Below are 24,559 nucleotides of genomic sequence, written 5' to 3' on the forward strand. Positions count from 1 at the left end.
TTGTTGTTTTTTTTTTTTTAATATTATTAAGTACTTTATTCATGTTTTTAAAAGCACAAAAAAATCCCCAATGCATGTGCTCTTGAGGTGTACAGTATATCCCCATGGTCCCACCAATGTCAAGAGCGAACCTACGCCTTTGGGTTAACGTCATAATACGTATTCGTAAGAGCCTAATGCTGAGTAAAATGTGATGTTTTCATTTTTGAATGCAGTATCTCTTTAGGAAGTCTTAAAAAGCAGTGCTCTGTGGATAGTTCACACAAAAATGAAAACTTACTCATCATTTACATGCCCTCGAGTGGTTTAAAATCTTCATGGGTTTCTATATTTCTGCTGAACAAAGATGATATTTTGAAAAATGTTGATTTTAGAGCAAGTAGAGGATGGGTGAAATATCTCTTTTATTCTAAAGGTCACTATTTTAATATCTTTTGGCCAGCTGGACATTGACTAGTTTATCTCTGTAACCATGTTTTATTGAAGAAAACACATGTCTGTCTGTGAAGAAATCATTTTAATACTGGAGAAATTACTGAAAATGCAAATATTTGCATGAATATACACCTTGATGGGGATCTAGATAGTTTAATTCCTTCACTCATTCAATTTCCTTCAGCTTAATCTCTATTTCAGAGGTCGCCACAGTGGAATGAACCGCCAACTATTCCAGCATACGTTTTAAACAGCGAATGCCCTTCCATCCACAACCCATCACTGTGAAACACCATTTCATTCACACAAATACTCATACACAGTAGCCAATTTAATTCAATTCAACTCAATTCAACTGTTTATTGTCATGTGCACAGTAAGGAAACACGTCTCCCTGTACAATGAGATTCTTACTTTGCCGTCCACAGTGAAGTCATACACACAACATACACATCATACACAACATACACATAAATACACATATATACACAGAAGTGACTGAAGATTGATTGTAAATGTAAGTAAATATCTATGAAAGTAAACAATATGTAAACCTAATTTGAGTAATGAAACAGATGTAAACAGTGTACAGTGTTTTTTTTTTTTTTGTTTGTTTTTTATTGTGCTTATTATGCAAAAAGTGCCTAGTGCAATTGGATTATGTGCAAAAAAAAGAATAAAGAATAAAATAGTGCAAAATGGGATGGAGTATGTAGTGTTGTACTGAGCAGAAAAGAGACTGTTATGTGCGTTGGTTATCTGTTTAGAATTCTGATGGCTGATGGGAAGTTAGATTTAGTTCATTCAATTCACCTATAGCGCATGTCAGTGGGGGAAACCGGAGCACCCGGAGAAAACCCACACCAACACGGTCAGAACATGCAAACTCCACACAGAAATGCCCACTGGCCCATCTGGGACTTGAACCAGCGACCTTCTTGCTGTGAGGCGACAGTGCTAACCACTGAGCCACCATGCCGCCTAGATAATTTCAACATAAACAAAAAACTAGCTAATTGCCCCATTATCCTCTACAATATTAATAACCATCCAGAGTGATGCCTGCTAATGTCTTCCTTCAAAATAAACCAGGCTGATTAGATGATTAAGGCTCGGGTCACTTTGGCTGTGTGCGTGTGTTTGGATAAATAGGAGATTACAGTTCTAAACATAGAAATATTGAGACGTGCAGGAATACACATAACATCCACCTCTATGCCTGTTTTTCCTCATCTCGTTTGCTCTTTTGCTTTCTTGCCTTTACTCTGTAAAGGAAAGCTTCTTTTTTTTTTGTCCCAAGTCAATCACACACCAGTTGAGTTGAACAAAAAGGCCATCAACAACTCCATAAACAAAAACAAACAAACAAGAGGCATGTTTTCTTGTTAGGGGTCGGTGTTTGTGTGTCTGGGACACGGCTGGTTTGAACAGCACAGTCCCTTTTCTGTGTAACTGGCTTAGGAGGCTTCGATCTGTCACTTATTCGTTCATCTCGCTTTCTCTCTTCACGTCTCTTTGTTCTGGTTCTCTGAGGCACACGAGGCTTAACCACACGCTCACTAATGCTGCAGCTCCCCTTCATGACGAAACACACTGAAACACACCGCATGGACATGTCCTCCGAGCTCTGTCTGTCTATTGATTTCCCCTTCCCCCTACACACTTTCTCTCTCGCTCTCACACTTTCCTTTCACAGAGATATATGACAATCCCTTGTGCCATACTGGAGGGGTCAAGGTTTGCCTGTTTAGCTCGGTGCACTTAACCCCTTCTGGTAGATGTCGTAACTGCACGATCTGCCAGCAAAAAGAAGTTCTAGGCTGTCAGTCATCCAAAGGTTAATGTATCTTGACATATTCTGACATGATGTATTATTTTGTTTAGTTTCTGGCTTGATTTTGGCTTTTTTCTCCTGCAATTTTCCTATAATTTCTACAAATGCAATCCATTAAGCATTTGTTATATAATGTGAAATGTCACAGAATTCAAGAGTAAAGTAAAAAATATTTTTTTGGTGAAGTTTATTCATTATTTTGCTACAAATATAAATAAAACTTCCATAATAACACTAATATTCTAATAAAATTTTATTTATTTATATTACGCTCATTCATTCATTTTCTTTTAGCCTTTGTCCCTTTATTAATTTGGGCTCGCCACAGTGGAATGAACCGGCGACTTATCCAGCATATGTTTTATGCAGCGGATGCCCTTCCAGTTGGAACCCATCACAGGGAACACCCATACACACTCATTCACACACATACACTACAGAAAATTTAGCTTATTCAATTCACCTATAGCACATGTCCTTGGACTGTGGAGCAAACCGGAGCACCAGGAGGAAACCCACGCGAACACAAGGAAAACATGCAAACTCCACAAGAAATGCCAACTGACCCAGCCGAGGCTCAAACCAGCAACCTACTTGCTGTGAGGCGATCGTGGTACCCACTGCGCCACTGGGATGCCTTTATATCATATTATTATATAATACTTTAATTTGGCAAACCTTTAATTTTGGCAAATTGATTTTGCCATTAAATTTGGCAAATCGTCATATCAAGTACACAGATAAACCTAAGCATCTTCGCTGCAATTTGTCAATATAAAAGCTCAGTTTGACCAGAATAAATAACAATTACAATACAGTTTTCATTATTTATACAGAATAAGATACTTCTCAAAGTGGTAGTAGTGGTAATGATAAATATAGCTGCAAGCAGCATTTATCGGGGTCAAGTAGCCCAGCGGCCACATCATTAACAAGCAAGGCAACAAGCTACAGTGCAACTGGAAAATTCTAGAACTTTTTAGCAGCATGGTCTTACCCACATATGATGGAAATTCGATCTAAGGAGAGTTTAAAACAACAGATTTTCAAACTAAATTCAAGATGGTGGAAAGAAAGTCGTGTCAATTAGAGAATACATTATATCAATGTTCTCTATATGATACAAGGAATCTGCAAGACCAGTCTCGTGGCAATAGACAAAACTATTTAAAAGACATTTGATAAAATTTGTATGATTTCTATTCATAGAATTTAAATGTTTGTCAATTTTACCCAGAAGGTGGTGCAAACTGACGTTGTTAGGTCAAAGTCAGGCCGAGATCACTCACATAAAGTTTGATTTCAAACCATAGCAGTGATTCAGCCTGTAATGTCATCTGGCAGATTGACATTAGTTAGTTTAGACATTAGACATTAGTTTGCACATATGCTAAATGACTACACTTTTTGTTTATTGACATGAATGGTCTACATTGTCTGAAGATGATCTGAATCAAATTTGGTTAAGATTGGACCGATGGTCTAGGAGGAGTTGAAAAAAGAATGGTTTGAACAAAATCCAAATGGCGGACAGAAAGTTTGGCAGATGATCGCATAATTAGTATCTGTGTTGTCGGCATGACCCAAAGAATAATTTGGGACCAATTTCATTAAAATAAGTACATGCAGGCAAAAGTTATTACCAAATGCGTAAGTTTCATTAATAATGGCTAATGAATGTCTTATAACTCTTGCCCCATACATGGCACTGTCACTAAATCCTGATTGTGTGAGGCGGCAATGACAGACTTAAAATTTTATAAGAAAAATGAAAAAAGTTACATTTACTGTATACTGCATTTAAAAAAATCTATTCAAATAAAAATTTAAATGGAATTAAGTTAATATAAGCAGATATTTACATGTGCAGGTATTAAATATAGCTTTTACATACAGTAGGAGCCGTAATCATTCAGCTGTCAAGTGACACTAGGATAACATCCTACAGACCTTTGTCCTTCTCTTCATTACTGTGACATTGGTCTGGGCTTGTTCTTAGACCTCACTTCCACTGTCACTGAGAGCTCTTTCTCTAAATATTTCCTGTTCTATAGCTCATATACAGCACGTTAAGTGGCCCCTACATTTATGGGGATTTTTTTTACCATTTGAAAAATGACTTTGGGAACACTGCAAACGCATTGTGATCATTCAGTGATTCATTGGAAATATTCTCAAATAATTTGTTTAAATAAGCAGTTTATTATTACTTGTACGCAGGTATAGTTCAAGGCCATGATTACACATATATACAGTACAAACATCTTTGTAAGACTACTTGAAAATTCCCAGTTTCTCTGGATTTATAATTTATAGTCATATTGATTGAAACATTTTTGTTTTGTTCTGCAAACTGCTGATATTTATTCCTAATACTTTTATTTGTCTCATTCGCTTTACTGTCTAATCTTCTTACTGCGATATCTTTGCATTGCATTAAAACACAGGTGTCTGAATTATGATGTCTAGGGGCATAATTAGCCCTGAGATTCCAAGGCAAGCCACGGTTCCTAGAAGACTGCTTGAGGTAATTTCAGCTTATTACGGCCTGGAACACAAATCTCCATGGCAGTGGTATCTCAGCAGAATCTTAAAGTCCTCGATAATAGATCAGTCTAACAAGTAGGACATTTGGAGTTTTTTCCCCCTCCTCCTCCTCCTCCTCCTCCTCTCCTTTTTCCTCTTCTTTCTCCCTTCTGCCATTTTGACTGGCTGACTCCTGTAAAGGGCTTTTCTCTAGTGGAACCCAGAACAAAAGCCTTCCAGTAACAACTCATCTACTGCGCTGAACTCTCTGGCACGGCTCCAACGCATTCACACGCTCTCCGGCAAATTAGACTCCTTCCAGAATCACTACACACGCACACTCATAGGCAAACTGGGCCTCTTTCTGGAATTAAAAAAGGGCTCTAGGAGAGAGCTTTGGAACTTCATGCAATCAAGACATACGTGAGCGAGCACATAGCACTGGTTTCCATCCATTAAAGAACACTGATACATGAGCAGGGTGCCAATCCCAAGGCTCAATCTCACCATGAGAGTGCTTTTGAAAGAGGTCTGCGCAGTAATCCCTCCAAAAACTTAGAGAGAAAGGGGGGTTGGAGAGGTAAAAGTGCTGACAAGTTCTTCGGTTGAAGATTGGAGAGCACAACTTTAGAGACAACTTGAAAAACCTGCATGGCAAGTCTCTTTCTGACAGATGTAACATGTACAGTACACACACACACGCACTCAATCACCTCTATCCTCCCTGAAATAAAAAGTAATACATCTTGAAGTTTTAAATCTCTTAAGTGAGTTTAAACTGACCTCTGACACAGATAATCGAACAGTTCACAGCTGTTGAATTGCTCACATGGATGTCTATCTAAATCAACTCTGCTTTCCTTGCATTAAAAATGCTAACGCTTTTCGTCCACAGCAGTGACTAAGGCCATAATTTGCTGTTTTAAATAGTCATCAGAAAAAAAGGAAGTACGGTTGGAGTCTATTTTTATTTGCAGACATACAGAAGTGGTGGTCAGATCACGAGACGCGATGAAGAAAGCCAACAGAGGTGTGCAGGATGTTTACTCTTTGGTTCCTCTTCGTCCATCTGCTTACTTGGCCCAAAATAACTAATAATGTGTGTGTAATCTTAAGGTGTGGCTGTCAGCTGAGACGTTTTTTTTCTTCTACTTGTGTTTCAAGGTGTCAACGAAACTCCTATTTAAACACAGCACCTTTTTCCGACACAAGTTTCGACATTAGGTCTTGACTGCAGTTAAAAGTTGGTTTAATCCACATGAAAGCATGCAATAGAGTATATGATTGTATTTAAGACCAGCATAGATAGATAGATAGATAGATAGATAGATAGATAGATAGATAGATAGATAGATAGATAGATAGATAGATAGATAGATAGATAGATAGATAGATAGATAGATAGATAGATAGATAGATAGATAGATAGATAGATAGATAGATAGATAGACGGACGGACGGACGGACAGACAGTTAGACAGTGTTAGACAGATAGATAGATAGATAGATAGATAGATAGATAGATGGATAGATGGATAGAAGAATGATGGATTGTTAGATGGATGGTTAGATGGATGGATTGGGTGATAGGGTGGGTGGATTGACAGACAGACAGATAGACAGACGGATGGATGGATGGATGGATGGATAAGTGGATGGATGGATGGATGGATGGATGGGTGGGTGGATAGACAGACAGTTAGAAAGACAGACAGACAGACAGACGGACGGACGGACGGACGGATATGTGGAAAGATGGATGGACAGACAACCAAGCAACAGACAATACTTTAAATTGATAGATAAAGAAACAGACAGACAGGCTTTATTCAGTAAGGCAGAGTAACTATCTAATATTCTGCGTGCAAAAAAAGTAACTGGATCACATTTCTGCAAACACCATGTGTCTAGACACACTGCTGAGGTGTGCATGTGGGCTGTATGAAATATGGGCAAAGACCTTGTGCATTCAGTCTGCCTAACAACAGTGATTCATAATTCATTGAAGTGTTGAGCGTGCCCACCAGGCTTTTAGTAGTTTTGCATTTGGGTATGTATGCATGTGTAATTGTGTGTGTGTGTGCTCAGCGAGTTGGTTCACTGTAAAATGTGCAGACAGGGATGCTCATGAGACTCTTTGTCCGACCCTTTTGCGCTCTCCGTCTAGACATTCAGCGTCTGGAGATATAAGAGAGTCGATGTTTTTGCCTATGCCAGGTTGCCAAGCACATGTGCGTATATGTAGTGGGAGCTTTTTAGAGGGGATAGTTATGCACTGCGGGTAAGCTTAGCAGCTCAACAGACTTTCTGTGCTTTTTGTGGCACGCCTTAGGGACTCAAGCTAAATTCCTGGCTGTGCCAGAGGGAAGTGCTTTAGAAGTACATGGGGCACTTTCAGGGCACAGCCGTTAAAAGACAGATACAGAAGTGTAGTTTTGGACAACTCTCAAAGCCTGATTTTCCCCTCATCCTGGCGTTCCCTTTCTCTCTCATTTTCACTGTAAACCCACTTCCTTCCAAAACACTGCACTTCTCCAAGTTTTAGACTGCTAATGGCAAGTCTGGTTCAAAAAAAGAGAAAAGACTGAGAGCCTCTGAATGACAGATCGATGTTCGCATTCTTGTGTATTTATATGTAGTGGTTTGGACAAAAGTTGTTTCAAAGGTTGTTTCACAGTAACCAGCCGTTGTTGACACTCTGGGTGAAAACAAGATTCTTTTTACAGGATTAAAAGAGTAACTGCGGCCACGACATGCAAATCCAATTGGCGTTACATTCAGAAAAGTTGTTCTAAATGTTTGTCACCAATCTGAGACTAAACACTAATGCGTTTAGTGCCGTTAATGCACAGACTGGATAGAAGAGGCCTCGCAGTCTACTCCCACTGTCCTCTTCTTCTCTCCCTCCCCCTCTGCTCTCTTCGCTAACTCTGAAAGAGAGAGAGAACTGGAGGACTGCCAGAGTACGCGACCGCACTTTACACACACACTGCAGCACAGCTACACACTGACCTACATATGCTTCCACTGCGCTGATTGAGTGCCCCACTGAACCTTCCAGCCAATCACAGATGGGGGAGGAGTGCAAGTCAGCCAATCACGCTCCTCGCCCTCAGCACAAGCTCTCACAGTCTCTATACAATTTTAGAGTTAAGCAGAAAAAAAATAAGCTCATCGAGAGTGGAAATGAAGTGTGAATACTTTTTTCAGCTCTTTCACGAGATTTGGCTATTTCAGAATTCCCACAGCAGGGTCTGTGTTGGGCTGTGTTGTTTGTCTAAATGATGGGGTATTTGACTGATGTAAAATTTGCCTAATCACCACTGAGACAAAACCTCAGTGGACCGTGTAGAGGGTAATATTGGCCAATCAAATATGTAGTCAAGTATACCTTAACACACCAAAAGAAATGTGAGACCCCGTTTAAGCTTACACTCATCTACACACATTTAACAAACATTAAAACAGGGTCATCGGAAGGTCAATACTGAGTTTATGAAAAAGAATCTGTTGTATCATGTACAGTTGTCAAATTTATTAGCCACTCTGTGAATTGCTATTTATTTTTCACATAAGCAAGGACATTTTTTCACAAGTATTTCTTATTATATACGAGCAATTCCATGCAAATGCTAACCAAGTTTTCAATTTTTTTGTGTATGCTTGAATTTGACAGTACTGTAAAAATATACAAAAATCGCAAAGCGAAAATTATTTTTTGATAAATAAAAGCTAATGTTGGCAACAAAAATAAAGAACTGCAAGGGGAAAATAAAGTTTTGAGAAATAAAAATGAAATTTGCAAACAAACAACTGCAAAAAAAAAAAAAAAAAAACGATATATTTGCAAAACATTTTTATAGCATTCTATTATTCTACTGGAGGGGCCAGTAGAAAAAAATTCTTAGCATTGAACCCTTGAAAGATAACAATTTTATATAACTGTATATTAACTGTGTATTAATCATGATTAATAGGATTTAATATCGGATTTATGGAAATATTTCGATCAGTAAAGGAAATCAGTAATTTTGTGTTTTTGAAACTCTCTTAAACGAATTTATTAAAATGTATTCATAATATTTGTAATCTTTTTGAGTGTGTTTAAATTGCATTTATTATATCTTTTTTAAATGTAATTACACATTAGGAGACGTAGTGGCGCAGTAGGTAGTGCTGTCGCCTCACAGCAAGAAGGTCGATGGGTTGAGTCTGTGTGGAGTTTGCATGTTCTCCCTGCATACTAACTAGGCATGGACTGGTATATGATTCTGACGGATGGGTAAAAATATCACCTTTTCACATTTATTGTGATTACTGCTCTAAAATATGTCCTTTTTAAATATTAAAAAATGTTTCCCTCATTTAAAAAAAAAAAAAAAAAAAAAATTATATATATATATATATATATATATATATATATATATATATTTATATAAAATATTTTAATTGTTTCCCAAATTAAATTAGTCTTTATTAGAACACAGATTTCTTAACAATTTAAAAGGACATCTTCGAATATCTTTTCTACTGGAGATACTGTTGTCCTAAAAGTAGGAACGGTATAACAGAAAATGTTGCCGATTTTAAAACTGTGACTTTTCCAAAGCGCGGTATACCTTGAAAGCGGTTATTGTCCCATGCCTAATATTAACTGTATTAATTGTGATTACGAAAATTAAATTTGATTATCAGTTTCCTTCCTAAAAAAAAAAAAAAAAAAAATATATATATATATATATATATATATATATATATTATTTAAAAAAAAAAAAAAAAAAAATATATATATATATATATATATATATATATATATATTTTTTTTTTTTTTAGGAAGGAAACTGATAATCAAATTTTCGAATTTTAAGGAAAGTTACATATTTAGAGGAGCAGTAATTTTGTGTGTTTTTGAAACTCGTTTGAAATGTGTTCATAATATTTGTATTATCTTTTTCAGTGTGTTTAAATTAAATTAAAATTTTTAAAACTTTTTTTTCTTAATTCTGTATGCAAGAAACTGGGAATAAATGAAAAGAATTATTAAAAAACATGGCAATTCTCTTCAACATCATCCTGGTCAGCAACTGGTAGAATTTAAAAGCGCTTTCTTCATCTTTTATCTTGGCTGTTTTTTTTATCTTTAAGATCTCGTTTTATTTGCCTGTTCAACTCCCTCTCTCCACCTTTTTTGTTTCTTTTTTTTATAGTGTCATTTCACTCTGCATCAAGCAATCTGGTGTGATGCATGGTGTGAAAGCGAATCTGATGTAACCACACAGCTGATTACATTATAATCTCCACACGCTCTCTGTACGCACACACTGTATGTGTACATACACACACTGTACACTAAAGTCAGCTCATATGACCGGCCACCTGACTAAGCTTTAAGTGTACAGACTAATCCTGCGCTGCACATCCCACCACTGTGAAACTGTCTTTATAAAAAAGTGCCGATATCAAACTCAAGCCTTGTACAAAATAACCTCAGCCAGTGTCTTCATACAAACACTATAACTCTGTGTGTCAAAAATCTCGCACGTTCCAAGCCTTTGTGTTCTCCTGGAAAAACCTTGGATCCCACTGCACAGCTGCAGGAAGAGGGAAAAAAATAGAAGGGAGCGAAAAGCTGGGTGGAAGAAAAGGAAAAGTAAAACAAACAAGGGGAAGAAGTGGGGAGAGGAGAGACAGGAAAGGCACACTAACCCATATTTACCAAGCAGTGCTGAGAGGGAAGAAAATCTGTGGGGAAAGGCAACGACTTCTACCGTTTAGCCCCACAGTACACTCACCATAATATGCGGCGCTGATACTGTAAATCATCATAAAAACTGTAAACAACATCATATTCGTCAGCATCATATTCTCACTTACATATGTGTGAATCAATCACTCTAAAAGCCCTTTGAGTCGAGCGATGATGTCATTGGCTAGATCATCAGCAATCCTGTCCCACAGGACCAATCTCTATCTATCCGTCTGTCTCTGCTGTACGCTCTGCTATCTCTTTCATTTTTTATTGTTGCTTTATTGAGGAGCTGCTCAACTTGGTTCATGCATATCTTCATATATATAATAAACCATTTTAGTGTTTTAGCATCTAATTAGAAAAAAGTCAAAATTTGTACAAACTTGAAGCATTTTTTAGCAGACACTTTAATACAAAATTAATCTTTGGTACATTTAGAAAAGATCTTAATGACCGTCCAATTAAACTTTATTACCCCAAAAGTGTTGAAATGCATAGAAAAACATAAAAGCATTGAGACTCAAAATATTTAACTTTAATTTTCTGAATAATAACGATAAAATATAATAAAGAAAATTAATTTAAAAAACCCGAACATCATCCACCCCATGCATGTAGTTGAGAATCTGTAATATACTCCTACACACTGTATTTTTTATAGGGCTTTTTGTACTGTGCTAATACCATAGGCTACCTGGGATATTATTTTTTTTAAACGCTACTCCGGCAATACCAAGGACTCTAGAATGCACAAGAAATGTCACTCGTATCTCTTTGAATGGGCAAAAGTGTAACGGTCAACATGGTGAATAAAGCCTCTCCTACTAGTACAGGAGCCAATCATCGATCTCTATAGACTGACAATCCTCCGGCAGAGGGGTTCTGACCAGACGTGAGTTTCTGCAGATTTTGTTTGATTTGGATGTTTAGAAATGAAACTAAAGGCACAGTTGTTGTTTAATTTTCTTGGTGAATCCTAATATGAAATTTAATGGTAAGCTTGGCAAGCGGTTTTGGAGAATTTGATGTTTCCCCGTTTAGACAGAATGCCTGAGTATACTGCCTGAGTGGTGTTTCAAAGATGGCCGTTGAGTGAAATGACTTGGCTTAAAGGGACTTTGGCAATACCTAAAGAAAAAGATTTTAGGTATTATAAGTTATTGTAGTTCACTTTTCAATACAGAAACTCCACATACCACTGCTTTTTACACCGCAGCACCAATATACACCAGATTAAGGCCCAATCCCAATTCTACCCTTCCCCTTACTCCTACCACTTGTATTGCGCGTTCAAGTGAAGGGGTAGGGGTGTCCCAATTCTCTTTAGCTTGAAGGTGTAGGGGTAAGGGGAAGGGCTAGATAGAAAATTTCCCCGAATACACCAGCCACAACGGCAGCATGGCTGCACAGAGAAGTCAGGAGATGCACAAATATGTTTTTTTTTTCTCATTATTACCAATTTTTTCAACAATTAAGCACATGTTTTAATATATTCATAATGGCGTTCATTTTTTTTCATCATGCCTTAAAAAAAAAAAAAAAAAAGACGCTAAAGTAAAAAACGCTAGATTCAGCTATCTATAATCCCTAAAAATAACTCCTGTACAACATTCTGACACTCAACAACACTCGAATACCCTCTCAGAAAACTCTAGTGGCTGGGAATGGGCTTTTTACAGTGTCTGCTACAATGTTAATGTTGTTTTTTGTGTGTTTACATTGATGAATATGGCCACAGTACAGTTATGATCTTATTGCCACATTCTATTGTTATGATAACATGATATCTTTGCCTTCAGTGATTTCCTGAAGATAAATACCAAACAATAAAGCAACTGGAATAACTACAGCAGGTGCCATCGTCGATCTCATATGAAGCAAGAGCTAGCGATGATGACATATGATGAGGTGTGCAGGTGTTGTAGTGCTGTCCCATTTCTTAGGGGAAATTTTTGAAGCCCTTCCCCTTCACACTCCATTTCAAGGGGAAGGGTTAGGGGTACAAAAATAGAATTGGGATTGGGCCTTAATATTGTTCAGTTTAATTACAAGTACTGTACCACAAACAGAATAGTATTTTTTTCTCTTGAAAAAAGGGTCAAGATGGTGAAATTTAAACACAACATTCAGCAGGCAAGCATGAATCACTTATTATCATAAATTACACGTATCCTACAATGTCAAAGCAAAGATCCTATAGTAAAAGGAGTCCATACACTGTATAATGAGCCGTTTGTATTCGAAGCAACACTGAGACTGTATGTTTCCCTAAAGGTCTACACACAACACAGAAGAGTGTAACCTCGCACCCCCACCTCACTCGTTCACAGTAATCTGAGAGAAAGAGAAGGAGGGAAACTCTGATAAAAAAAGTAGAAGGAAGACAGAGAGAGAGAGAGAGAGAGAAAGAGAGAGAGAGAGAGAGAGAGAGAGAGAGAGAGAGAAGGCGAGGGGCCCCTTTTTCTGGTACCCCATGTAACCTTTTACTGGGCCCCTACATAGAGAGAATAAAAAGCAGAACACTGTAACACCATGGGCAAGTTTTCAGCTAGTTTCAATGATGATGATCAAAATAGCATGTATGCACATATATAACTGTTATGCGTAAATATTATTAATATCTATATATTTTCCTTATAATACCTTAATGATAGCATTAACTCGTTAACTACTAGAACGGATTGATCTTAATGAAATGTTTAATCTGATTGACGCACACACATGTATACGCCACAGAGTGGGAGTTCACGCTACATTACTACATATGGTCACTCATGCGCATATGCTTTCATCCTCACATAAAAGAGAAGTCCTATCTTTGAAGCACATGAGCAAGGAAATGCATTACTGTTCCCAGAAAAATGGGTGTGTGCGGGTGTCTGTGCCCATTTGCCTGTGTACATGTCAAAAGCTTCAACGCACACTATGGGAATGAGAGAAAGCGGGGAAAAAACAGCATCTGGGCCTCTTACTACTCCTTAAAAACCAAGGGGGTGTCGTTGAGGGTATAATATACAGCAGATCATGTAAGCTCGGTGAACCCTGTATGCTTGGTTTGCAGGATTTAGAGAGCATGACTGTTTGCGAGTTCAGTCAATGAAGAGCATGTTTACTCATTAAACTCTGTGACCCTCTCCATGTCACTCGAGCTAGCTATTTCTGTACACCTCTGTTCAGAAGTTTGAAGATTTGGTCCTACTATATATTAGGTGGCCTTTAGTATTATGTACTTACATTGGTAGTAATTATTTGTTAAAAAGTACTTATTGTTTAAATACATGTGTTTACATTTTACTTATGATTGTTTAAATATCTCCATGTAATTGCATCTGTAATGTAATGTGCATCTGTAATTGCACGGTTGACCCACACTTAAACCTACCCACTTACACTGATATGATTTATTTGTTACAAAGTACTTATTGTTAAAATGCATGTGTTTACATTTTACTTCTGATTGATTAAATACCTGCATGTCATTGATTTCTGTAATTACATCTTTAATTACACTGTTGACCATGCCTTACACCTTAACTCACCCTTAAACCTACCCTTACCACCAATCCTGTCGCTAACCTTACCTGTATTCCCTCTCAAGAGCACCAGAAGTGTTCTGCAATACATTATGAACACAGTAAGTACATTGTACTCATTTTTTTATGCTTTTGATGTTAAGACCACCTAATATAAAGTGGGACGAGAGATTTTTTTTATGTCTTTGAATAGAAGTCTTTTCAATCTCACAAAGATCAAAAACTGCAATACTATGAAAAAAATATTATTTATTCTATATATTTTTTCCTATTTTAAAATATATTTATTTCTTAGTTACTTATGGATCCTTCAAAAATTCTGCTAATAAGCCAATATTGTGTCACCAGTGTTGAAAAAACGCTTCTTAAGTGGTCATTACACTCAAAAGTTAAAAATATGTTATTAATTACTTATTCTCATGTCATTCCAAAACCCTGAGAGCGTCTTTTACTGCACTTTGTATGAGTCAGGAACCTTGCTGTTTATGAAGGATAAGCGAGTTCTCAGATTTCATCTAAAATATCTTAATTAGGCTTAAAAAGGTGTTTGGAACAACATGAGCGTGTGTAATTAATAACAGAATTAAAGGTGCAAGGATGCTTTGGGTGCAGTGAGGAAGGTTGTTGGGTCCAGGATTTTATTTTTTTTTTTTTTAATTTATTGAATCATCCTAAAACATCATAATTGGGTCAATTATTTATCACCTAATGCACAAATAGTTTGATTGCTTAGGTTTTTTTTATTTCAAAGTTTTGAATGGCTGACCTTTAGGCTGATTTATACTTCTGCGTCGAGTGATTGGCGATCAACTGCGCATGCCTTGCACGTAGTCATGCATTTATACTTCTGGGCGCTGTTTGTGTTGCACTGCAATAACAGTTGCAAAAGGCTAACTGGCAGTAGATTTTTATGTTTCTCTGTGTCGTGCTTCTTCATGAGTGTTTTGTTTTTTCTGAATGCTACCTTAATGTACAAGTAGCTAAAACTAACTCATTCAGAGACGGAAACCAGCGGATGTGCAACAGCTTTAATCATAAGGTAAACTTAAAACAATAGTTCCATATAGAGCTACTTCACGGGACTGAACATTTGTAAACACTTGCTCCAACAGGTTTGCGCGGCTCTCTGTCCCACCCACATTGGTCACAGCTACCAAGCTGACCAATATCAGAGCTTGTGCTACGTGTTGATGCAATATGTAGTTACATTTTATTTTTATTTTTTTCTTGTTACAAAAGGTGTACATCAGCCAAGGCGATGGCCATGCAACTGCATGAAGATCGCACCACCAAATAGGTATTGACTTTAGTGTAAACACCCTGTTTGCATGTTACATATTTTGTCTTTCAGTTATGACAATGCAAATCCAAAACAACTCCACAACAAACCAATTCTAGGCAAAAAAAGGTGGACTAAAATATTGCATGTCTCCGAAATCCGAGTGATTTCCTAATTTCATTACTTTGGATTCTGGAGTCAAATCTGAAATTCTGCATATACACATTTTGAATTATTGAAGAGACAATGAATCTAATGCTTAATAATTAACTGAAACACCTTATTGTGGTTATTTTGTTATGTCAATCTAAAGAATCTGAATGCTTTAGTCAATTTCTTCAACCATCCTTCATTTAATATAATGCACTGGATCTACTATAATCACTTTTTATTTTACAGAGACACAGAAGTATTTTTTTTTTTGAGAATATAAAATGCAAAGAATGAGCAAATGAGAGTCAGACAAACACGAAGAGCAACATTTCAGAGTTGGCAGTCTGAATAAGAAAGCACACGAGATGCCCAGGAGCTGTGGAGCGATTTCATGCCCCCATAAACACTGTAGCACACATGGGAGTATAGAGAGAGCGAGAAATGGGGGAGGAGGGCAGGCAGAGGTAAATAGGACAAAACTGCGAATCTACCTAAAAATACAGTCAACATTAGTTAGAGATTAGAACGTCTGCGTTCAAATGTGCCAAAAGGCATGTGCTTGATTTCTTTAGCCCATCATTTTCCTGACATACTGCTTCCTCACTCTGACTGAGCGGGCTGATAACAAACTGCTGATGTGTCCAGCAGCTGGAACCATTGCAGACTTTACTGCTAAGTCAGCGTTTTGGCCCCCATTCAGCTTGATCCACTGGCCTCCACTGACATCCATATCACCAGAGCTGACCCCAGGGCACGTTAAAGACAGGTGTGTAAACACCGAAGGTGCAGTGAAAAGAGATAAGTTTTCACTGATAGCGTGCAAGGCAATGGACTCTTAAAACAGATAATAGGCATGTGCCGATGATCTCACCACCTGCAGAACATCTGATTGGCCTGATGTTTAGAACACATTGTATTGATAAGAGGTGTTAGTTTGACGCAGCATGGCAAACTGTACTCTTATGACAGCAGTTCTTGGAAGAGTATTTCACTTAGAGAGAAATTCAGGTTGAGAAATGTTCAGGCAAAGAAACATTTAGTGTACAATCCAAAACCCACAGCAACAAGGAAATCAAAACTTTAAAATTTGACATGGAAACTACCTACAAAACAGGGGTTTTCCAGTCTTGCTGACGAAGGGCTGTTCTGCGAGTCCAATTAAACATGCCTTTAGAAAAACAGTTAGGGTTTTTTGACTGCTAGTGGGGACATAACTGTAGACATTGTAATGTAATGTAATGTGTATTTACATAGCACATTTATTGTGTATGGCCATACACCCAAAGCGCTTCACAATCATGAGGGGGGATCTCTCCACACCATCACAAGTGTGCAGCATCCACTTGGATGATGCGACGGCAGCCACAGGACAACGGCGCCAGTGCGCTCACCACACACCAGCTATTGGTGGAGTGGAGAGACAGTGATAGAGCCAATTCGGTGGAAGGGGATGATTGGGAGGCCATGATCGTAAGGGCCGATAGAGGGACTTTGGCCAGGACACCGGGGTTACACCCCTACTCTTTCAGGAGAAGTGCCATGGGATTTTTAATGACCACAGAGAGTCAGGACCTCGGTTTAACGTCTCATCCGACAGACGGCGCCCACTGACAGTGTAGTGTCCCCTTCACTTTTACTGGGGCATTAGGACTCACAAAGACCACAGGTTGAGCGCCCCCTGCTGGCCTCACTAACACCACCTCTAACAGCAACCTAGTATTCCCTGGTGGTCTCCCATCCAGGTTGTGACATGGCTGTGACATTGGTCCTCCAGAAGCATGATTGGATGTTCCTGACCTACACACCCTAACAAGATTCTAGACATTTGATTGATGGCTTGTTTCCACTGAGTGGTATGGTTCGGTACGGTTCGGTACACTTTTTATGGCAGTTTCCACTGTCAAAAGGTATCTAAAAGCGAACCAAACCACTTTTGGGGTACCCTTTCGAATGGGTATCTAGCACAACAAAAGGGTACTAAAAGGTGGAACAAGATGCACAACTGAACGCTATTGGTTTACAGAGATACATCACTCACTCGTGCACAAGCCAGAAGAATGAAAACACATTTAAGAATTAAATACACATCTGAGACATTACACTGTAATAATATATACATATAATAACAACCCATGGTTGACCCAAGCTCAAACAAGCCTTGTAGTCGTCTTGATGAAGAGCCACAAAGCCAGAAAGAAGAACAGAATCTAGCCTGTGCAGTTGTTGTTTACAAGACCGTCTAAAGCACGAGCGGTTTCACTTTCTCGAGAGAACTTGCCACGCATCTATATTTGAAATAACAAACTTCTTGAGCTGATGATAACAACGTGTGCGTGATTATTAAAGTGCTTATGACATTTGATTCTTTCAGAAATGGATAAACATGAGAGTGACAAAACAAAACAAAGGAGAAGCAGGAAACAACAAAGGAGCCAATGATTCTTTCAGCAAGCTAAAACCTAAAACATAACACAAAAAAATAACTGCCATGTTTAACTATTATCATCACCTTTTGGACTATTACGAAATCGAAAAATATGGAATTACTTTCTAACAAGAGGTTACATCTTATAAAAGAGGCTATGTTGCGTGTTGTTTCTGAACCCAAATAAGGACTAAATGTATGTTGCGTGTAGTTTTTTGTAACTGGTAACAAATTGGAGGCCGTAAGGGTCTGTATGTGTTCATGTATGTTGCATTTATTTAATTATTTAATATAATTGCAGACGTTAGTAGGCTATTTCACACCATTGATCTGCAGTTATAATCAAATCATGTTCATGGATAGTAATGAACATTTATACACAAGCCTAATAGGGGTGACCTGTAGTGACCCATACCGTACCACTCAGTCGAAACAGGCCATACATGTCGGGTTTCATATAGCCCTCTTATTGTTTTGGGTTCCATTATGGGCGTTTGCACCAGGTGGTTATAGGAACTTCATTATAGGAACTAGCCACCAGTCCACTTAATCAAGAATGAAATACCCCCCTTGGGCCACTGTATTCACAACACCACTAATACTCTCAATTGACGTATGCCAGCAGACAGTGACTTTAACCGTGACATTCAACAACTGAAAACTGAAAGGGCAAAAAGGAGGGGTAAGGGATGAAATCATTGATGACCACTTGAGTATATGCTGCGAACACTAGCTTTATTTTTTAGATCTTATAACACTTTAACTGCTTTGGCAGTGCTTTCTATGGTATGTATTCGCCTAGTCAATGTACACTTTTTTACTCTTTGTTCCTACTGTGGTTAGGCAGAAGGAAATACTGAAGTGTTAAATAATGTTGCAGAATTATTTCCCCCAAAGAGGCGTTCCTAGAACTAAAATCATTCCCGGTTCTGAATCTGAAGGTGCAAACGAACCAAGAAGCAGACACTTCCGCCAATAGTTTTAGAAGCTTTGAAATTGTTCCTCTTGTCCAAAAACCTCTACTGATTTAAGCTCTGTCAGATACACCAAACTATCATGAATTTGACTAGCAAATTGAGTATGTGCCTGTGGCCGCTGTGGTGTTATGTCACAGAAAATAAATTTGCTTAGTCAGGTATAGGATCTGAAAGCCTTGTGTTGAAGAAGAAACCATCACCTCAATCTACCATAATCTGGGGTAAACAATCTAATCTTTTGTCTAACCAAAAGTCTACACACTCCCACTTATGACCATTAAAATAGATGCTCTGCGTCATCACAAACGGGCTAATAATCCCCCACTCCTGTCTGACAGTGCTTCTGTTATCTCTCAAAGGGCTGATGCATGAGAATGTCACTGAGGGTATATTTCCGTAAATTTCCCTCTGTTCAATGCGATAATCACTCACTACAAAGCCATCTCATCTCATTACTGCTGGCTTTGTCTGGACAGCAGCCCCTGACATGGAAGCCTAGCATTATTGTACTCAATTAAAGTTTAAACAAGAACATTTATCGGCACTGTGGAGGGCTGACATGCCTAATAGGAATTGACTGGTCAAGAACAAAACAAATTAAACTTTCAAAAGCCTCAGAGCAGGGAAAGGGCTGCTAACAAGCACGCCTTTAGAAAACTGAACAGGTACATTAAAAGCGCAGAAAAGGTAGGAAGAAGCATAGGATGAATGAGATATACATTCAAATATCTTTACCACATCATATCTGCTTCTGACCTGCCGCTATAGATGATGCCCCAGGAAGTCTGTGTTTTAATCAAATGTTTTCAGATATGAAAATGTTTGCTCGGCGAGGGATTGAAAAGGAAATTTTTACGTGTTGGTTGAATCTTGGCGACACAGTCGCGTAGTAGATAGTGCTATCACCTCAAAGCAAGAAGGTTGCTGGTTCGAGCCTCGGCTCAGCTTGGCTCAGTTGGCGTTTCTGTGTGTTTGCATGTTCTCCCTGCGTTCGCGTGGGTTTCCTCCGGGTGCTCCGGTTTCCCCTACAGTTCAAAGACATGCGGTACAGATGTATTGGGTAGGCTAAATTGTCCGTAGTGTATGAGTGCGTGTGTGTGGATGTTTCCCAGAGATAGGTTGCGGCTGGAAGGGCATCCGCTGCGTAAAAATGTGCTGGATAAGTTGTCGGTTCATTCCGCTGTGGCGACCACGTATTAATAAAGGGACTAAGCCGAAAAGAAAATGAATGAATGAATGGTTGAATCTTTTCTGCTTACATCTTACTTTAACACAAGTCTATACAGTATATTTAGATCATGTGATGTAAATTGACACTCCATACATACTCTATACAGTCAATTTGCATATGCGTTGAATTTCCAATGCTGAAAGGAGGCTTTCAGACTGGAAAGATCAGTTCAACTCTAGTTGTAAATATTTGCCTGACACAAATGAGCCTGGAGAATAGAGAAGTGCTGATGCTACCTATGGCAATCTCACTGAGCATTGCATTGTACTGCTCTATAAAACCTAAATACACAATACCGTGCATGATAGGGTGACTCTGTGTGCAAGAGAGTGGCTGAATTAAGTTTAAGGTAAATAAGGATTTCTGTGTATGTACAAGAATGTACTAGAGTCACTCCTGGTACAGTGAACAGCAAAACTAACGTGTCAGACTGCTTGTAGAAACATCAAGATACACAATGCCTGGTTGTATACTGGTTACAGTTAAACAAATCATAGCACCATTAATTAATTGTTCATTCTAAGATATCTTGGAAGAACAGCCTCTTGGTAGAATGTGATCCATTCTGGTGGAAAATAGATATTAAAGACCTGTCATGTTCCTAAGCATGACCAGGCATGTACGAAAGCACCAAACGTCAACATTCATACGTGTCAATCAAGACACAAAACAGTGATTGTATATGAGTGAACATTCATAGCAACGTCAACATGTCTGCACAAACCGCCCGCTCATTTTCTCAGTACTCTGGACTGAACTGTCTTTAAAAGTCAGCATGAAATGAAACAAAATTTCAAATTTGCCCTAATTTAGCTAAACGCATGTTAGAGACCTCATTTGAAGCCGTTCATCTGTTCATGACTTCTCCAATTATTTAGTTCGCTCAAAACGCTTCTCAAAATCCATTTGTCCATCTGATAAGTGATTATATTTGGATGTACGTGACAATACATCGGAAACCTTGATACTTTGTTTCTTCTGTTTCATTGCAACTTCATATATTTCTTGAATTCAAATGTTCCAAAATGCGGCCGCCCATTTGCTCACGAGTAGCCACAAATATGACCACATCACACCAATATTGCGATCACTACACTGGTTGCCGGTTAATTTCCAAATAGACTATAAAATGTTACTCTTGGTTTATAAAACATTGCATAACTTAGCACCACTATATCTTTCTGATCTGATCACAATTAAGGCCCAAACCAGATCGCTTAAATGGCTGACTCCCATTTATTGCAAATGCCTTGAACTCGTCTCAAATGTGGGGTGATAGAGCCTTTGCAGTTGTGGGTCCGAAACTATGAAATAAGTTACCATTAAAAATCCGAATAGCACCCACTCTATCTATTTTTTAAACGATGTTAAAGACTCATCTTTGTTTAAGTGCATTTAATCTTGATTAATGGCAGTTGCAGGCTATACTAAATTGACTTTTACTTAAAAAAAAACTTTTACTGTTGTTACTATTGTTTTATATGGTTGTTTTTATTTCAGGGTATTGCTGTTTTTTTTTTTTTACCTGCTACTGCTATTGAACAGCACCTTGGTCGACCAAAGGTTGTAATTAGGTGTGCTCCAGAAATTAGCTTGATTTGATATATACTGATGTAAGATATGCAGCAATATTAAAAGTGCAATTTTGCACGTATTATGTCCATATATAAAATTAATGTTGCATTTGTTTACCCCACCCTCCTGACAATAAAGAGATTACGGGAAACATTTAAAATAGCCCACCTACATCCTGGAACTGTGCCGAGTGGAATTCTGCGAATACGGACCCTCTGGAGGGTGACCGGATCGCTTTCATCACCGTGACTGAAACATTTCAATTGAGCTTGGCAGATCAGCATATAAAGTGTTCCAGGAACAAGAATGGTGCAACACATGATAGTAGTAGCTTGTTCTTTTTAAGTTGCATAATCTGATTATATTTCAGATGTGAGATAAACAGGAGGATTACACAAAGTAATAATAAAACAGCAAAGAGGATCGAGAGAGTGTGCTGGACAAGATTAAAACGTGGTGAGCTGGCAAATGTGTGTGAGAGAGCCTTAAAAATGTATCAAATCTGAAAGAATGCGTAAAGCAGAGAAAAATGCAACTTTTTTTTAAGATTAAAGTACATAATTTGACACTAGAGGCACGATCTATCACTGCAGGAGAATGGTGAATCAATAAAGTCTCACCACTTGTACACCTTAAGAAGAAAACTTGCCAATTAGTCTAACATTTTTAAACAGACTTAATTTTTATATCGAGTTTTAAAGGCAGATCATTAAATAAACACACAGCATTATCATGTATTCATTGCAGAGAGTAGGAGTAGGTGCTGCTGTATTGTCTTCTATGATATAGCAGTCACTCCCTCTCTCTCTCCCCTGTACAGTCACAACAGCATGCTCAAAAGTAACAAAGGAACGCCTTTATGATATCAATTCTTCTAAACTCTCTTATTAAAACAGAGGGGACCAGTGACCTATTAACCATAGTGATACAGCTTCTTGTTATTTTTGCACTTGGACATTCCAGCCTTTGCATTGAGATTGATACAAGATACTGTTGTGTTCATTGCTGTTTTTTATCTTCATCTAAGATAACACATTCAGTCTTCATTTTTTTCCTTTGTACTTGTACTTTCCTTGAAACCTCAGGTTCTTCAGAATATATAGTTTAAGTCAGAATTATAAGCCCCCTTTGAATTGTTTTTCTTTTTAAAATATTACCCAAAGGATGTTTAACAGAGCAAGGAAATTTTCACAGTATGTCTGATAATATCTTTTCTTCTAGAGATAGTCTTAATCGTTTTATTTAGGCTAGAATAAAAGCAGTTATTAATTTTTTAAAAACCATTTTAAGGACAAAATTATTAGCCCCTTTGAGCAATTTTCTTTCAACAGTCTACAGAACAAATTGTTATTGTTACACAATAACTTGCCTAATTACCCTAACCTGCCTAGTTAACCTAATTAACCCAATTAAGCCTTTAAATGTCACTTTAAGCTGTATAGATGTTTAAATGAGATTGAATGGAGTCAAATCTGAATGCAAACTTGTAGCTAATAGTAAGAAAGGAGCAGGGTTCAAGTCAATGGTCTCAAACTCAATTCCTGGAGGGCCGCAGCTCTGAATAGTTTCTCTCCAACCACCTCCAACTCACACCTGCTTAATAGTCTATAGTAGTCTTGAACACCTTGATTAGTTGGATCAGCTGTGTTAGATTAGGGTTGAAGCAAAACAGCTGCGGCCCTCCAGTAATTGAGTTTGAGACCCATGGGTTAAGTGGACCAAATGATTGAAGATGTCTGGCAAATGTCACAAAGTAAACTTGTTTTACTCCAAGATGGATATAATCTTTATGATGCATTTAGAAAGTAGTTGGGGTGAATATCCATTTAATTTCAGCAAAATTAAAGCTATGCTGATGCTTTAAATTAGTGTAACGGAGGCCAGCTAACAAAGTGCTATGCAGGTAAACCTTACTCCTATGACCTCTAAAGGTGCTCTAGCGACAGATGCTAGAGGCCATAGTCTTTAGACTCCTTGTTAGAGCAACTGACTCCCTAACAAAGAATCACCGCTCCCATCTCAGACCGGGCTGGGTGCAGTAGGACCAGTGGGTTACACTTGGAGGCTCGTGAGGGAGTGAGGTTTAGGGGGGTGAGTGTAATGGAGGCCAGCTAGCGAAGTGCTATGCAGGCAAACCTCACTCCTCTGACCTCTAAAGGTGCTCTAGATGCCATGGTCTTTTGCCTCCTTGTTAGAGGAACTGACTTCCAAACAAAGAATCACCACTTCGATCCCAGCTCAGACCGGGTTGGGTGCAGTATAGGACTGGTTTGTTACATTACATTAAAGAAATTAAGTTTGTCCATTAATATATTGATTATTCTATGCCTGTTTGTTGGCAGCTACCTGTAGGAGTCATGCGGGGTCATGTTAAAACCGGCACACACACTCCATAAACACAAACCTACTCTAAAGACCTGTGCTGGAATGTGTCATATTTAAAACTGGAGGTAACACTGGAGCAAAGTTCAGCATAACGCTGTTAGACATTTTTCCAAAAATGTACAGTACTACCCTACTCAACAGAGAGCAGGGAAGGTGTGCTTATTTGTGTGTACTCGAGAACTGTGCTAATAGCAGTTGCTCATAAAACATGTTTGACTGACAGATAATGTTTTTCATAGCAGTTTGAGAAATATGATCATGCACATCCACACCCCTGAATGCTAGACGAGTCGGTGTGCAAACAATTCCACGCTGAGCTGGATTCCACATATTTCGCCGTTGCCACAGACCAGCCAGTAACTCTCCTTTCACTATTATAATTCATGGCTATTTACGGCCAATGGGACAGGCGAGCTGGGCCTCCTGCCGCAAACTCAGCCCTTGACCTTGTGTCCAT

At 38.3% G+C, this 24,559-nt stretch overlaps 1 protein-coding gene and 3 long non-coding RNA genes across 4 annotated transcripts in view; 2 read left to right on the forward strand and 2 right to left on the reverse strand.

The window, feature by feature from the left end:
* Positions 1-24,559, forward strand: part of LOC141379314 (uncharacterized) — a 187,071-nt gene that overhangs the window by 34,292 nt on the left and 128,220 nt on the right. The gene's annotated exons all lie outside the window — the stretch shown is intronic.
* The window catches only part of foxo3b (forkhead box O3b), a 45,946-nt gene that overhangs the window by 18,259 nt on the left and 3,128 nt on the right, over positions 1-24,559 (reverse strand).
* Positions 20-23,647, forward strand: LOC147832253 (uncharacterized). Its single transcript, XR_015518606.1, has 2 exons — positions 20-647; positions 20,133-23,647. It is a non-coding gene; the product is annotated as an uncharacterized LOC147832253 (long non-coding RNA).
* LOC141379316 (uncharacterized) lies at positions 9,910-13,817 on the reverse strand. Its single transcript, XR_015518607.1, has 2 exons — positions 11,925-13,817; positions 9,910-11,814 (listed from the first exon to the last, which is right to left on the reverse strand). It is a non-coding gene; the product is annotated as an uncharacterized LOC141379316 (long non-coding RNA).

The sequence above is a fragment of the Danio rerio genome, chromosome 20 (assembly GCF_052040795.2).
Source record: "Danio rerio strain M-AB ecotype USA chromosome 20, GRCz13ab, whole genome shotgun sequence".
Taxonomy (NCBI): Eukaryota; Metazoa; Chordata; class Actinopteri; order Cypriniformes; family Danionidae; genus Danio; species Danio rerio.